The following is a 17560-nucleotide window of genomic DNA, read 5'->3' on the forward strand; positions in this document are numbered from 1 at the left end:
GCTGGCTTCCTTTTCCGCTCTGCCGCTGTTCTTGTCAATTCCCTGGCGGGCTGTGGAGCCCGGGGGGGGGGGGGCGGCTTGCAGCACATTTCTAAAACTTCATCGTCCCAGGACCCAGAGCAAGTTGAAAAACAAGCAAGCAAACAAAAAAAAGAAAGAAAATCCTTGCAAAATGGAAACTTTTCAAGCCAGCGGTACTCAACAGTAGTTAAAACAAAATAAAACAAACCAAGATCTTGGTATTTGAAACCACAGTTCGAGAAAAATTGGTCAGGAAAGATTCTCCCCCAGGTCAGCACACTGGTCAATATTCTCTATCCTTTGCCTGTGTTGTGCATACATCTACAACTGGAAAAGCACATGCTTTAAAGCATGTAACGTATACTTTGCTTATCTTTGCTTATCTGCAGTCTGAACAGTGCAACTCTGATCGAACAGGAGATTCAGCGAGCAGTAGATTTTGTCTGAGTGTATGCATGCACGTGTGTGTGCGCACATGTGTGTGCATGAAGTCAGAGTACAAAAATCACAGAAATGCAATGCTGGCATACAGTGAGAGCTGTTGGAAATGTTTCATGTTTAAAGACAAAAGCTGATGTGTTCCCGATGAAAATTTTCTTGGCTCTGCAATTATTTCACCCAAGGTGCGCCTTTCTGTGTGCATCTGGAAAGGTATGTAATTATTTTTCTGACTGAGTTTCATGTTTTAGTAACAGGTGGTTGGACTAATCCTCAGAAAATAGCATGCAACACACAAAGCTTAACTCATTTTGAATACTGCTTTTACCATCTGAATCAGCACACACCCAGCTTAAAGGTTATGAAACCTCTTGAGTGAAACTGTCCAAGTTACTTACCTCTCCCCTAATATACGAACAGTGAGGATGTTACACAAATATTCTCATCTGTGTTTTATCCTAAACCTTTAGGCCACACCTTCAGTTGGAATAAATAGGAGTAACTAAACTGGTATCAGCAAGACAATGCATATGCTTAAAATTAAAGGAATGTATTGCTAAACCCAGAGTTTTCATTATCTCACAGAATTTAGCCATCTTTCCAAAGATTTGCTAAAAAGTGTACAGTTCTCCTTTAAATTCCTTTCCTTACTCCACTTTCAAGTTTTCTTTATTTTTTAATTCCTTTCTTCTTCCTACTTCTACTACCACTCCTCTGCTTCCTCCCTCTACTGGGGGAGGGGAAAGGGAAGAATAAGTGCTTTGTTGTTACTCCCCTCCCCCAGCTTGTAAAGTTTTCTTCTCATATCCCACTGGAAAATAGCATTTCCCCAACCATTTTAATAAATACTGCAATTTTTAATTGACAATTAGATGTTTGAAAAAGAGAAGGGGAAAAAAAATAGGCAGACTTTGTGGGGAGAAAGAATGCATCACTTTTTTTTTTTTTGTTGTTGGACACGTGATGTGTAACTGCAGAGTGGGACTCTGCATCGCTCTGTCTACATTCGTGATCGTATCACTCCCACCAGTGAGAGTCGAGCAAACTGAACTAATTGAAAAGTGAGAGAAGCCACTCCCTCCAGCTACTGCAGCTCCATCTTCCTCAATTACTTGCTTTTGAGGCCTTTTAGGGTTTTGCTTCTCTATTCTCTATTCTACAGGAATTTCCTATTCCTGGCTATTTCAGTCCCTTCCCCTGCCCTTCCACTTTATGAAGTGATCAGCTGTTAAACAATTCCCACTGACAGGAAGTGCCATTACTGCACTTGAACACTTAATGTTCCAGACACGGAGGAAATGCAGGGCAGTCTGCACCAGCCTCCCTGCCTACTCAAAGACCATCCTAATATCAGTTTAAAATTCCAAGCAGTCTCTTCTGTATCATCTGCTTATTCCTCTTTCAGCCTTAACTACACTCCAAAAGCCAGTCAATTGTTTGAAAGGGGCAATTTGTTGTCTCAAATAAGGTCAACTGCATAATGAATAATTTCACATAAATCATAAATGTGTTAAATTAAATCACTATTGAAGACCCTGGAAAAAGAGCATAAGTCACCAATTTTAGAATCATACAAATCTAACCAGTCAAAGGAACTCTGAACTGACAGGGAGGGGATCATTAGAAAACAAACAAACAAACAAACAACAAAACAGACTTAATTTGCACAACTGTTGTAATCTTTACAGAGAGCCTTCTATCTAAAAAAATCCCTTACTCCTTTCAATTAAAAAAAGTTTATTATATTGCTGACTATATTTTAATGTTGCTGTATGAACTCACTTTGATTTTAAAAAAATCCCCCTTCTCCCCCCACAATATCCATCAGTTTATAGGGTTCTATTGGCAACTCAGGGAACAGAAAAATAACTAGGCTTTTGGGTAAATTATTTAAAAAAAAAAAAAGAAGAAAGAAAAAAGATGATGGCAGAAAGGTTGAATGCATGTAATTTGCTAAAATTATGACTAAGGGAGGATATGATAACAGCCTAAAATATTTAACGTGTGTAAACATTAAAGACTGTCATGAAACAGTGTGGGCTGAAATGAAATTAGACTGAATACCAACACAGTCTCCTAGACTATGGAATATTTTGCTAACAGGAGTGGTGTTTGAATCACTTAAAACTAGACTGGACAAGGAACTGGAGAACATACTACATGGTTAGAGACACAGCTACATCAAAGCGTGATTTTCAGTCTATGAGTCACCGTGACAGCTGTGCCCCGCTGGGAAAATGCAGATCACAAAGCTCAGGATGAAGCACATGAGAGTCAGAGACAAAGCTTTCTCTGTCAAGGGGAGCTGGCTACGCAGCGGTCTTCAATGAAGAGATCAGGCAAATCCAGAGTCTGAGCATCTTTAGGCCATGCTGCAAAACTACCTCCCTCAATAAGTCTCTCCACTAGGAGACAACCATAATACTGATAGTTTCTTCTACTCTGAAAGTGCAACCACGGACTAAAACAAAGTAAAGAAAAAAGAAAAGCCAAACATACCACCAGATCTTATCCCAGAAGGACTTTGATTCTGAAACAGAAATGAGATGACAAATGCTCCATGAAGTCCACCACAGACACTCCTTCTGTGCAGTGGTGCCCACATACTGACCTCTGAATAAAGCTCCTTAATCCAAAAGAAGAGTTATTCCAGGAAAATTATTAAATACAGGTTTTCTAATAGTTGATTTTCTCATATAAGTAACCTCATAGGGCCATAGCACAAAAGAATCCTGAAATTACAGGGAAGTGGACCATTTGCACAATCTTCTTTCATTTTTTATTTTAAAATAGCAATTTTAAAATTGCACATACAGTCTGCCCAGTAAAAGCTGCTGTTTAAAATCATGGTATTGAATGAAGATGAACTCAGGCCTATACTGATTGACACTCAGAGTCTACGTGTATGTCACAAAATTGAAGTTTTCCAGCATAGTTTTATTATATTTATGTTGTATAAGTCCCTCCTAGTCATCAAAGCCTCACATAAGCAGTGAAGTTTGTTGCGATCATTTGTGAGGTTTATATACTTCAGGTAACTCTCTCTGTTTGAATGACAAAAATGAAGGCAACTGTTCCAAACAGGCTCCACAAAACGAAAAGCTGTAACAACAGAAATCCTCTTTCTTCATCCAAAATAACTGCAGCTGGCAATTACCCATGACTAATTTTGTAATTATGAAATTCACTTTCATCTGAAAGCAAATGGGAATTTGGAAACAGACAGTGGTCATTCTCATTGTCTTACTTGGACAGAGTTACTCCTGGTGCACTTCCAGGAAAGCCCACCCTACTATAACGGTGTTGAACATGGCCATTTAACAGGCATGGATTTGTGCAAATAATACTGCTGTGTACTAGCAAATTCGCCTAAATATTAGGAACATTTATGTCATACACTGTAGTTTTAAGTGGTTCTGTTCTAATCTAATTATAACAAAGTTCATTTACCCCTCCCCCACTTCCCAGATACACCTCAAACTAGAAAATAAAACTACAGTTCTGCAGAAAGTTTGACTTGGCTTTGGGTTGAGAGATACTGAATTACTGGATTTATTCCAAATGTTAAAAAGTCTCACATTTTTAAACTTGAAAACTCCTGTGTTTTTCTTTTTAGAATAGATAGCACTGTAGTCTAAACTATAGCATAAATAGACAAAACCAAATACCATGTTTTTCTCCTAAAATTAGTTTAAATGTAACCTTGTCAAACCTTTCTGGTTCTGACCTGAACAGAATTCTGGTTACATTGATGTGATTTCATAAAGCACTTTAACTCCAAGAGTTCTGCGTATAATCAGCTCCTGATTTCCTGTGGGTGAATTATCCAATTTGCAGGTTAAACCAGACTCCGCCATCTCCAGAAACACCCCTTGCTGCTGAGTAAGTGACACAGAGTACACGCTACACTGCCTGCCCTTTTTCACTGTTTGGTAATTTATAGGTTTTTAAAACAGGAATTGAATGTATATTATTCTTATAACCTGACATCTATTCTGTATGATGGGTTTTGCTTTATGTGCATGTCTCCTCCCTACCCCTTAAACCCCCTTAATCTCCAAAGGTAACTGAAAGTGAACTACGATTTTGTCAAATGCCTGTGAGTTTGCTGACAGACTGCCTGAACATTCACTTATTTTCTCAAGTATTTTCTTACTAAACATACCTTTATAAAAAAAGTCTTTTATTAGCAGACACAGAGTTAGTTTAGCGACTTCTGTTTTTTATGTGATCTTACCTTGTGGTCTTTCCTTTTCATTTAAACCCATGTTAAATGATGGGGCTGAGATTATTAAAAGAAGCGTTATGTAGGCTACAGGAAACTAATGTGGGATCCTTTTAAATCTCTTCCTCAACCATCATTCATTTGTCCTACTTTTTCTTTTTTTGGTTCAATTACTAGCAGACAATAATGCTGGGGCCATAACAGCACGTCCACCTCAATGGAAAGGTACTATTTTTGTACGGTCTGACAGGCCTGTTCCTGTGTTCCTTTGCACAAACAGTTGCATGTCTAATTTAAATTATGTTAGTGCATGCAATTAGTGCTGGTGTGGCAATACATAGCCACTTGAGCATGTAGGTGCACAGTCTTTACATTAAATCCTCAAACTGCCTTTCTACAGGGAGATGAAGACAGCGGCCCATGTCAATACATCAAATAAACAACCGTCCAGCTTCAAAGTTTTGATGTAGCTTTTAAACCAAAGATGCATAAAGCATTACCAAAGAAATGAAGCAAGGTGTATATATGCAAAGAAAGATTTGTGCATCTTTGTTCTCCAGAACACTGAGGAAAAGCAGCTCCATCATGAGTACTAATGCAAAACACATATTGGGTCGAACAGTCAGAAGGAAAAGTGTTCTTGGGGTGATTCTCAAAAGCTGGGGTTTTATTTGCATAATAGAGCAGATAATTTGCAAGACCTGCCATCTCTTATTTCTGTCATCAAAGAGGAAACAGAAATAACAGAATGTGACTTGTGGCTAACCATGTGACAAAAAACTGAACAACATGAACCTCCTCCTGGACTGTCTACGGAAAAAATCACAGGACACAGTTTGTTTGCACAAGCTATTTGATGAATCATTCTGAACAAACAGACTTGAATCAGGTGATTTAAAATCAAAAAAGGGTTAAATTAGATTATTGATGATGACTGTGATCAAATCTGTAAGTAGCTTATTTTATCTAATTCCAAAAAATATTACTTTTTATCTAAACAGATTACCCAATGCCTAAGTTTAAAGCATTTAAGTATTTCATGATAAAGTCAGCCGCAGTAAGCAATATTTTGAATGAAGAAGAAGAAAGTTTTGAGCCTCTTGCAGCAGTTCCAGTTTGGGTCATTTTATTCAACCTAGTATAGTCTATATAGAATAAAATAGTATTTTATTCAACCTAGTCTGCTCATTCCAAAACCAAACCTGACTCTCACTGACATGATAAATGGCACTTGCCCTACTCCAGATGCTGTCAGTCTTTTTTTCTTTTAAAGCACACTAATATTCAAACATCTTCTGTGTGGAAACAAATTCAGCAGTTTCTCTTTCTATAACTATCTCTGACATAGATAGCACCAACGGCTTCTGCACAAACAGGCAGGAGCTTTCAGATAGGTTATCAGTCACTGCACACAGGCTGGGTATAGATCCCCAAATCTTCCTGGACATATCAGGTTCCAGAATTAGGGTTTTTGGATCAATTCTATTGTCACTTGGTAGGCTTTGAAGAAGGAACTGCTGTTCCTGCTTCACAGAATAAATAATCCTGCAAAATATTGATCATTCAGTTCCAATAAAGCACTCCGTACCTTGCAAACTATAAACTATATTCTTAGCTGTATTTGGTAGATTGTTCTTCTTTCAGTACTCTTTCTCCCTCTCTCTCTCCAGAGTTTTATCGACAAGCCTAAAATAAGTGATTTCTCAGAGCACAGACATGCTCTTTCTAAGAACACAGATATCTCTTAAGAAAATCTGCACCAAGATGTTCAAAAAGCATTGCTGCACGTGGGAAGTTGCATTTCACAAGCCTCTCACGACACTGCCTCTGTTATGCATGCCAATAAAACCAGGGCATAGGCCCTCGGAGGTAAGCACTGTATTTATTTGGTCTTTAAGCTTTGATAGAGTATTAGCTGCTGTGTGATCTTTATTAGAAGCAAGGAAACACTATGTAGTTTGTCAGGCAGTGGCAGATGTGAAGTAGTGTGTGTGGTTGTTTTTTTACTCCTAGCAAGTTCTGACAGCCCTGCAAACAAACACTTGACCATATACTGTCTATCAGTGTACAATGTGCATTTGATTGTGCTTTTTATTTCAAGCTTTCATTCACTATAGTGGAGTTACGGTCAAAAAAGAACGATCTGAAAATAGGCCCTTCCTCACTATGCTTCTTAATGTCTTATTAATAACAACTTTTATTGTATTTGCATGTACTGTGCAGGTACATGGACACTGAGAGGGAAACGTATAAACAAGATTTGTGCTGGTTGCCCAGATTGACCCTGGTGACACTCCCTCTTTTATATAATAAATCAATACCTCCCTGTGGAGGAAAAGCTGGAAGTAGCTTATCACTGAATTTCAAACGACAGGCAGATCTCCGTCCCTACTCAGCTGCTCATTGCTGCCATCTCAGAATTTGCTGGCAAGCTGCTTTTTATGGCTGCCTTTGGCTCATCTGGCCTGAAATCAATAAATTTGAACACAAATGCAAGGAGGTTTCTGCCAACTTGGCTCCTTTTGCCGGCAGAGGGCTTTAGGACCATCCCATAAGCATCCTTGCCCCCAGACTGAGCAGGGGGCAGCAACTCTTTAGCCTCAGCTGGGTGAACACGTGCATCTGTGGCTCTTGCACATGGGTACACGTCGTCTTGCAGTGGAAGTGGGAGCCTACACCCATCCTGGGCACTGCTCCATATTCCCTGCGTACCCTGAAAGCTCAGAACTCCAGCCTGTGCCACCTCTTCCCTTTCAAGAGGATGACTGATTTACAGGAATGGCACGACTGATTTGCTTGACAGAAACGCAACAGGAAAACCTAAGCTGGTAATCCCACCCTTCCCTATGCCAGGCAAAACTGAGAAATTACTTTTTCTCCATCTCTTTCCAGACTGTGTTAAAGAACAGAAATAAAAATCCTTTTGGCTCTGGTAACTAGACCTTTGCCCATCATAGGATTCAAATGCATGGAGAGTCAGAAATATATACTAAACTTTCCAGGGATGTAAACACAGAAGCTGTAGACATAAAGACCTTAAATTACATTTAGGGTTTTTTCCTGTTATCTAAGTATCTGACCCCTTGCAATAGCTTGTGTTTTAACCTGCGAGTTGCAATTAAGGGGTAAACTGCTAGTTGCTTCAGCCACCAGGCTTAAATACTTGTTCTTATCACCAAAGAAATCTCAGCGTAGTGATGTGCCTGTCAGAACCGACTAAAGAACCTGAACATTTGCCTCATTTACACAAAAATTTGATCTGGATCCATGACTCATATCTGCCTGAACCAGAAAGCTGACACTGAATACCGGGAACTTCAGACACCAAGTTGAAGAGGAACCATCCTTAATCTTTGAAGGAGAGCTCAGAATACACTTTTTTCCGTTATTAAACTGAAATACATATTAGTCAGTTTTAGAAGAGTTTCACCATTTTCAGTCTCGGGAAATATCATAGTTCCCAAGAGCTGCAGCCACAAACTAGAACCCCATTGTGTGAACTATTGTACAAAAAGACGGAGATACTTTACAAATGTATAATTTATAATGGAAGTAGGAAATTAAAATTTTTCCTTTATGCTGAAAGGGCATGACTGATAATGCACACTCTGTACTGGTCCTGCTGAGTGTGCTTTTTAAACCCATATGAATTTGCACTAGAAATAATACTGGAAGTACTGGCAAATTATTTCTCAGCTTCAGCTTAGGGCAGGGACCATGAATCCTTTGGACCGGTGCAGACTGCAGGGTAAGAATGTTTCCTTTTAAAAGCGACTGCGCAGAGGCTATTCTGCTGAGGTTACATAGATGACAAGTTAAAGATTCCAGTTGTCCCAGTATATGCAAGGCTTTCTCGTTAATAACTCAGCTGTCTGTCCAAGCTCAGCCTATTGTGACAGGTATGACTGCACTCCCATTTTACTCATGCAGTTATGATTGCATACGGTATTTAATTAATTACGTACATAACTAGGCAATTATATATCTCACAAAGTACTTATACAGTTATGTGACTTATATTTGAACTGAAAGCACAGAACCAACTGTGCAACTGTATATACACTTGTGACAGATGTAAATCACAAATCAGTTGTCTTTGCTTAACCGTGTGCAGTTGTCAGCCATTAACCCTATTTATGTTTTGTACCAGACATGCTTCAGTTTATTAGGTAACAGCTTTCCCAATTGGATGGCAGTGTTAGGAGGGAAAGGTTTACAGTAAGAGATTTCATAGGTCTCAAGCAGAAAATTGAAAGCTGCTTTCTGAGAAGGATATGGTGAGAATAAACAGCGTAGTTTTTCTTCAAAGCAATGTGGTAAAGTACACAGGTAAGCATGTTTCCTCTCCAACAGCCATCTGGCCCAGCACAGGCTTTGTCCCTCTCTTGTCATTAGCATTGTTTTTATTTCATTCTTAATACAACAAGGCAGCAAGAGAAGAACAATAACACATTCACAATAGCACAAAAAGTGACTTCCGTGTTATGGTGTCGACCAAATCTCTCTTGACCTTTTTGTTTCTTCTGCATTTGAAAGACAAAGAGAGAATGGAGTGGGGAATATGTCTTTTCATATACATAAGGCACTTATTCTCATTTATCCTCTCTCTTTTTAATTTAAAAGCACTTCTGTGGTGCTTGCTTAACATTCATGTCACACTGTGCATAGATACATAGGCACATTATTATTTTTTTCTGTCCTTAAGTACATTACTTTTTGCAAGGCAGCAGCTGAAGAAGTCAGAGCACTCTCATTTCCCCTTTATCATCGCCCCTCTTCCCTTCAGTGACACTTCTTCACTTTTGTCTGCCCCACTTCCAGTCACAGGCCCCGTATCACCTTTTAATCGGTGGGATCCCAGAAAAGGTACCAAATGAAACCCCAGCTCCAGTGATACCCTGAACAGTGCTGAGCAGGAGCTCTCCTGAGCCTGATAATAAGAATTAAACCATAGAGTGACATTGACTTATTCTTTGTGAAGTAGGGTAGGATTAACAGGAAACCTGAACAGAGATTACTGGACACATCATCCAGTTTGATCTGTAAATCCTGAAAAAAATAATCAAAGAGTAAACAGAGGAAGAAGCAGGGAGGTTTGGAGGTGCGCCCTGTTGTCCTGTGCTCAGCGCCATACTATGGTGAGGATAAGCCACCATTTCGCTGAGGCTGCAGGAGCATTATTTACCCAGAGCACCGCTGTGAAGAAACTGTTCCGAAAACATTTTGGAGGACCCTTTCATTAGCCTCCCTCCATGATCAGAAAGATCCTGCTAAAGAAAACAGATGACTTGGAGTTCACCGAAATGATGACCCCCAGTGTCTTCCCCTGCGGTGACATCCCCATCCCTGGCACACGAGCACCCACAGGCACTGCTCTCCCCACTCTGATCGCTGTGTAAATTTTGATCATGGAGGTTTGGGGTTTTGGTTTGGGCTGGGTTTTTTGTTTGTTTGTTGGGTTGGTTGGTTTTTTTTTGGTTGTTTGGGTTTTTTTTTTGTCTCCAGGTTTCTATGAATGGGACGACAGGAAAAAAAAAAAAAAAAAAAAAAAAAAAAGAACACAACTCTAAGTGCAACTGCTTGAATAGTTTTAGCGGCTGAACCGTCCGGGAAACTAAGTCCCAGTGCCCTCTGCTGGCATCGGGGAGGAAGGTGTGGTGGGGAGCGCGGGTGGGGAGGGGAGGGGTGGCAGAAAGAGGAGGGAAGTGTTATTAAGCAATAGTAAAAGGAAACTGTGTCAATAAAGTGGGTATGGCCTGAAAACTATAATCGCATAGCAAAGCTATTAAATTGTTGGCAGGCTGGGTTGTTAGTGTAATGTACAGTACATGCCAAAAAGCATATTGCTGGTATGAAACCAGGAATAAGCCAGGATGTTGAAACAACTTCTGTTTTGGGGGTGGGGAAGGGGAGATAACGAAACTCTCTTTAATATAAGGCAATATCCGTACTTTTGATACAGAAGATCACTTATTTTTAAAAACTTTTAAAAATCATTATTTTTGGCTTTTAAATTTCACATTGGAAAAAATTAGTAAGGGAGGTAAGGAAGAAAACTTTTGATTATCTAGTACTTAATGTCTTTATTTTAAGCTGAGAAAAGCAGTTGCGCAACAATGACATTACCACATGAATCTGGTCCTGGAAGAAATTATATCATGTGTGCTTATGGGAACTTAATCCATGAGGTCCCAGGAATGCTGGGATTGTATGTGTGTACATGCACGCACGCACACACACACTGACAGAACGGTTCATGGAAAATCTGTTTCAGACAGTCATTTTTGGATAGAACAACTCATTCTTGCCCTGTTAGGAAAGCAGATTGTACAATTTTATTGGTACCACTGCGCTGACATTTAGTGAATTTGCAAGATCAAGAAGTACTTCGTAATACACAGTTGTAGATCAGTAATCCACAGGATCTTATCAACTGCCTCAGTATAAGTTAAAACAAACCTAACATTACAGACAAACAGATTAACTGCAGTAGAACAGCAGGACTATGTAAGAAAAGAGAGTTTAACAGAAATTCAAGCAACAAACTTTGACAAACTAGTCGTTAAAAATATATATAATACTGGGAAAGTACTTTTCAATTCGTGTAATAACAGCAGCAACTTTTTTTTTCAGATTTACTGAAGAGGCTATGTCAAGAATGGGGAGTCACACAGAATTCACAAGACACAAAGGCGCTGGGGAAGTGAAGCCCATAACAGGAGAGCTGGACGGAGATGGGATTCAGCTGCTGCATGAGGAAGCAACTTGGGGAAGTGACAATTTTGTCTGTTTTTCTGCCAGGAAGACAGGGGAGGAGTCTACTCTGTACAGTCTGAATAGAACTGGAAAGGACTGCAATCACTCACTGGAAGATTGATGTGACTATTGCAAATCTGTGTACAGCGTCCTTTTCCCCCCTGCTATGTCCAGCACCAGTTTCAGAAATGTCATATCCTAAGTTGTTCAGTAAGTAGCTGCAGTATTTATCACACCTGGAGAGGACAAACACCACTGAAGATTTGCAGCATTGCATCTATTCTGTTCTCTGTGATTCTACTAAATCCAGCTTAGGTAATCCTAATGTATACCCATTTAATTACAGTAAAAGCAATTCAATTTCTGACATCTAAATTAACCTAGCGCATGTTGAAACCTACTAGAAATGGTGACAAGACCTTGTGTGAAATCAGGTTCATGCATGATACTTTTTCTTAAAAAAACATGTATTATACACTTGTTACACTAGAACTTGAGGTGAGGATCACATAGAGATCCCGGTAACCACCACCAGATCAACCACACAGTATCAGCCTGAAAAAGCTTAAAATCTCGGTCACCTTTCTGATATAAAAATAAATCAATACAAAAATTTTCCTGCTAGCCAGTTAGGTTAGGGTCTTTTTCTGTACGAAACACATGTTGATATTTGATTACTCCCTTTAATAGTGTCCATCTGTGGAAAAGGCTGCAGTGCCAATACATATGCATGAAAGCAATAATCTTATTTTCAATACCAAGGATTGTTTTATCTGCTTCATCTTTAATATTCCACTGATGAGAACAGGTTGTGCATATGGTTCTGCAGCAGCTTGTTTGCAGTCCATTTCATTGTGAACACCTCCCTTTTCACACCTTCCCTTCCCCACCTGAGCTGATTCTTTATACAATGCAGCAACATTAGCTTTTATATAGTGTTCATCATCTGGCCCAAGCCTAAACCTCCTCGTGGGCAGGATATTAAATCATAAACAGCTCAGGACTAGTTCTGATAATGAAGGTTAAATATTCTACCAAATGCAACAGAAAAGAAAAAAAAAAGAAAAGAAAGAGTCTCTTCTCTTACCTAAGTGTGGTCATAGCTCACTTGAACAATAACCACGTGTGAATCAGGGTTATGGTGAGGCTGTAAACATGGTCCCCTGGAGACAGTTACCAAACCTGTCTTGTGGAGAAGCATCTGAGGTGTAATATACACTGGGAAAAGTGAAATTAAACACATGTATGAAACACATGTATGTAGCTATCTTTTTATGTGTTCCCTGCATACTCTTCTGGGAAAAGCCTGGTTTGTCTGTGTATGGTTCAGGGTCTTCCACATGCCATAGAAGTCCCACATTCTGCAAGCTCTCACAAGCAGACAAGGATAAGCAAGCCTCACAGTCCCATTTTGCCCCCTTTAGGAGTGGTGGTGTGTAAGGTCTCCATCTGTCTCACGTAGTGCTTCGAGGAGGCTGTAAGGAAAACAGCGATCAGCAGGGAAAGGCCCTAAGGGTGGCCTCTGTTGCACTCGCCACACTGCAGACTCCCCTACTCTGTTGGGAGTGCTCTCTGTATCTCTGGCTTTAATGTAAGGAAGCCAAATTACATCTGTGAAGTACAAATAAGTGTAGGAACAATAATGCATCATCTTACTGGACGTGTCTATTTTGAAGTTGGACATTGCATTAATTTGCAAAAATTGATCTTTCCAGACAGAGAAGACTTTTTTTTCCCCCTCTATAGACAGTTAACAACAAGATCCAAATTCAAACTAACAACTGGAAAAAGATCTCGCTTTAAATATCTGAGATTATCTGAGATGTTTGTTGGTGATAACAACTGGATTAGTCACATTAGTTTTAATTGTCTCAGATTGCAAATTGAGATCTGTCACAAGTACTTCAATACTTCAGGTTCTCTTGTTGGTAGGGCAGACATCAATTAAATGCATTGAGGAAGTCAGATATTTTAAAAAGTGCTTAGATAAATGTGATCAATGTGAATGGAGCCTGACAATAATTTTTTGATCCTGAAAACAAAAAATATTCCCAAGAAACAGATAGTAAGTTGTCCCTAAACTTACAAATCCAGTTCCAAACTAACATCATATTTTTCAGCTTTTGTAGAAACTAGCACTACAGTCTCATGAAGAATCAACTTGGGGGAGTAAACTCAAAATAAATGGGGAGATTGAAAGCATGCTAATAATATCAGTTTGGGGTAACCTTTACAATATCTCACTGCCAAAGAATCAGCATTCATAAAAGGTTAAGTTCTTTGAGAACTTACAAGCCGAATACCCCAAAATTGAAGCATGCATAATCATTAGTTGCTTAGGAAATTCTTGGCAAATGTGTGTACATAAGAACAAAGATACATCTGTGAACAAAAAGCTTAAGGAACACTTTCTGTAAAACCCTAAATACTATTTCCATCCTAGAATATAGACATTTACAAGTAATTCTGCCAGTAACCAGTAGTAATTTTAGTACAATGTTTGTTTCCAAGTACTTGAAAGCACCTACTCTTGTGTAATGGACTAGGAATAGTAACTACCGTCTTTACCCTGTCTATAGCAATTACTTTTTTTTTTTTCCCCTTGAAGCTAGAAAAAACAGGCACAGACTTGATGGAAACAGAGTAAATTTTTCTGAATTCTTCCACTTTCACCATATGGTTCAGTTTCAGTTCTCTCCAAGCTAGAACAATATGCTTTACAGGAGACAAGATGATAAATGCTTAATTTTGGGTTCAGTTAAAACAAACAACTTTCTCTAAAAGCACATGCTTTGTTTCAAAGTGACATTTGTTAAAAGCCTTAGTGTCCATATTATATTACATCACTGCAGGTCAGCTATCATGACTGACATGGTGACATGGAACAATGAAAGAAGGCAGATTTGCCTTAACCCTCACCACACCACATCTCCTGTACGGTCTGAACACACCACAGACTTTAGGTTCCTTTGATGCTGTTTCTAAACCTCTTTGCAACAATCAAGATAGAGTACAAATGTAACATATGTAGAGATTTTTGCTTGTTGAGAACCAAAAAAATACCCAAACACCCCCACCCCACCCCCGACTAACCCAAGAAACAGTACTTCATGCTGTCTGGCACAGGCAGGCTTTCTAATGCTGTTGTGCCAAGATCCACCATCACTCTTTCACACCAAGATACTCAACACAATCCCTGCTTGGGTCTCTCGGAGAGGCTTTGAAATGACATATCCTCTACTTGAAAGAACACCAGCACATTTTACAGGGAAAAGCATCTTTAAAAAGCAAGCTTGTTTTTTCTGTGATGAAAATTCCAAATTTATGTCGTAGCATTACCATTCACCTTTAAATAAATATTGATGGATGTAGAAGTTGTTTATGTTTTCAGGGTTGAAGTTAGGTGGCTAAATCCACATTTAGGCTTCTAACAAAAAGGTAGGAGAGTGTATTGCTTCACCGGGTTACAGGTGTGCAACTTCCCAAAGGTCGGGTTTTAATGAGGGCTTGAGCCAAGGCATTGCCACAGCAATTCTAGACAAACCATACTACCAACTCCACAGAAAGCTAAACCCAGAAAAGTTTATCAAGGACTCATGCCTTCTTGGAGGCCATAAATGGACTCCATGTGAAAGGCTAAGCACATACTCCAGACTGAAAAGACAGCAAAGCAATCCCACAACTGGCCTCTGCCCGAGGGATAGTTCAGCAATGCAAAGCTCCTACCTGGTCCTGGCCGAACCTGGCCTTTCTTCTAGTAGCTAATGTGTTAGCGCTCTCTTGCTTCCCAACCCCTTTCAAAGGAGCTTACCTTCTCAGCAGCTCATATATGAAAACCAACTGGGCTGACTCACCCCACTGCAGTAATTAACCCTCTCTAGGTCTCTGTGGGACCTGCAGACCCCACTGCAACAGCAGATTGATGGAGACAAAACTCTAGGTTTTACTTGTCAGTTTTACTGGCAGGATCGCGTGGAGGCGAGAGGGTGGGAGAAGAGAGCCAAAAATGATTTTCAAGTACAGTCACAACATTGATAAAAGCCTTAGCATGGATTTAGTCACACTGGAATTAAATTTATGTAGCTCATGTCTCTGGCAAGGGTGCTCTGCTAACACAGTTGAAAGCACTTAGCTGCAATCACCAAAATGCTGCTGGTGAGAACCCTTAGTGGGTTCTCTGGCTACAGGGAATTGTTTCTGTAACGTCTTAGACCAGGTTCTGCTCCATGATTGGGGATCTGAATATAGGTACAGCCATTTTTTGGTCAATAAATACATGCTATTAAGGTTTTGTAGCCTTGATTACTGAATTCGATGAAGGGTGCCTGCTAATTGGTGCTGCAGAAATTTAAGAGGTTACTGTCTCCACCTACTTGCTCTCCTATTCTGGCAGCTGAACGAGAGGACACCTTTCAGTCATCTCAGGTCACACCCAAGGATTTCAGTTTACAGAGATAAATATCCAAGGCTGTGAAATACTTTAGCTGATGAGCTAGCACAGGTTTACTTCTGCAAATCTCCTATAGTACTGCCAGTGAGAATCACCAGGCTTTCGGCACTCACCAGGTATCTATTTATCTAGATATTTATATGAACCTGATCCCCTCAGCAATGAAGCATGATACCTGTAACAGGGTATCAACTCCAGAGTGGTGGTAACAAGCACTTATGTTCATATATTTAATAGAAAGAGTGTAAACTATGCAGAGATAGGAATTTATGGTCTCCTATACAGAGGCTGAGTGAGAAGGCTTTGTTTGAGAAGGAACAGATAGAGGATCAGAAGCAGGCAGCAGGAGATCTGCAAGCTAAACTCTTGCTGTTCCTATAAGCCTCTCACACTGCCCTGTTAACCCACACTCCCTCCCAGCCCACACAGGTGGAGGCTGAAGCCAGCTGCTGGCAAAATCCTACACTTTCTTCCAAATGGTCTGTTTGTGCTTTTGAAGGGAGACTCTTCCTGAATGCAGCACTCTGTGACAACCTGCCTGCAGAGGAATCGTGACAGCAGTGTTTTGATTTGGGCCTTCTAAAGTGAATGAGTGATAGGAAGATTTTCAGTTCTACCAAGCAGACATATGTTCTTATTTCTATCATTCTTTTGCTTATCAGAAGTTATATAATCTATTTGTGTAGGAACAGGACATTTGATGATTATATGCTTTTCCAATACTGTGAATCAGTGGTAAAAAGAAAAAAATATTGTTTCGGAGGCAAGCTCGATTTTACAAGCAAATTTTTCACAAGCAACTCTTTTCCTCCACTTATGACAGCCACTGCCAGTGCTCAAAAGCTGCAAAAAGAAAGCTTCCTGTGATGACAGTGCCTCAACATGCTTCAATCTCATTTATTCAAGTAATACAATTTCAGTTTATACCAACTAAGAATCTGTTTCTCCAATTGACTAGAAACTGCTGACAGAAAAAAAAGTGAAAACTCTGCACTTCCCTTATGTTTTTCCAAACAATACTAATGAAGTCATCAAAAACATCCTTAAAATTTGTGAAGTACTGCAACAAAGATGAGTCTGCAAAAGTGTAATCATGTTTTAAATGTCCTGAAGATTGTGTCCAGGGTCTGCCTTTATCATTCCCTGTGCACTGCAAAAATCATAAAGGACCTTACTCCTACTCTGTGTAAAGGTAGGTGAAGGGGCAGTGTCAAATGTCGCATCACCTGCTTACAGTCGGATGTGATAAAGAAGGAATTTGGACTTTGTACCTTTCCGGTTTAAAGTCAAATCGCTAATGCTTCCTGTGCAGAAGGCTGATTTCCTATGCAGTTTAGTAGGTGACAAATTTAATAGGAAATGATTAAGTAAAAGCAAAGAGTGTTGATAAGGGTTTTATTCTTCTTCAAGGCTTTTGATAATTTGTTTTCAGAAAATAATACAAACTTTAAGGAATTTATACACATCTTCAGACCCTCTCAAGGCTGCTGCAGAATTTCCTGTTTTTGTGTTCTCAGAACTGCTAAACTGCTGAAGTTGCCAGTAAAGACCTGGGTGTGTTATCCAGAAGAGGTGGAGTCTATAACAAATCCAGATTCTTCACTGATATTCTCAAATGAGTGTACTGAAGTTAGAGTTTTTCTATCTCTGTCTCACAAATGGGGTCAGTT

General features: G+C 39.6%; 1 long non-coding RNA gene across 2 annotated transcripts; it reads left to right on the forward strand.

The window, feature by feature from the left end:
* The first annotated feature begins 419 nt into the window (after positions 1 to 419).
* Positions 420 to 12695, forward strand: LOC114017495 (uncharacterized). Of its 2 annotated transcripts, none has more exons than XR_003562577.2 (3): positions 420 to 672; positions 6355 to 6553; positions 11318 to 12695. It is a non-coding gene; the product is annotated as an uncharacterized LOC114017495 (long non-coding RNA). The 2 variants fall into 2 exon arrangements; XR_008734297.1 differs by lacking the exon at positions 420 to 672 and adding an exon at positions 5464 to 5632.
* The last annotated feature ends 4865 nt before the right edge of the window (positions 12696 to 17560 follow it).

This window comes from Falco cherrug, chromosome 10, assembly GCF_023634085.1.
Source record: "Falco cherrug isolate bFalChe1 chromosome 10, bFalChe1.pri, whole genome shotgun sequence".
Lineage (NCBI taxonomy): Eukaryota > Metazoa > Chordata > Aves > Falconiformes > Falconidae > Falco > Falco cherrug.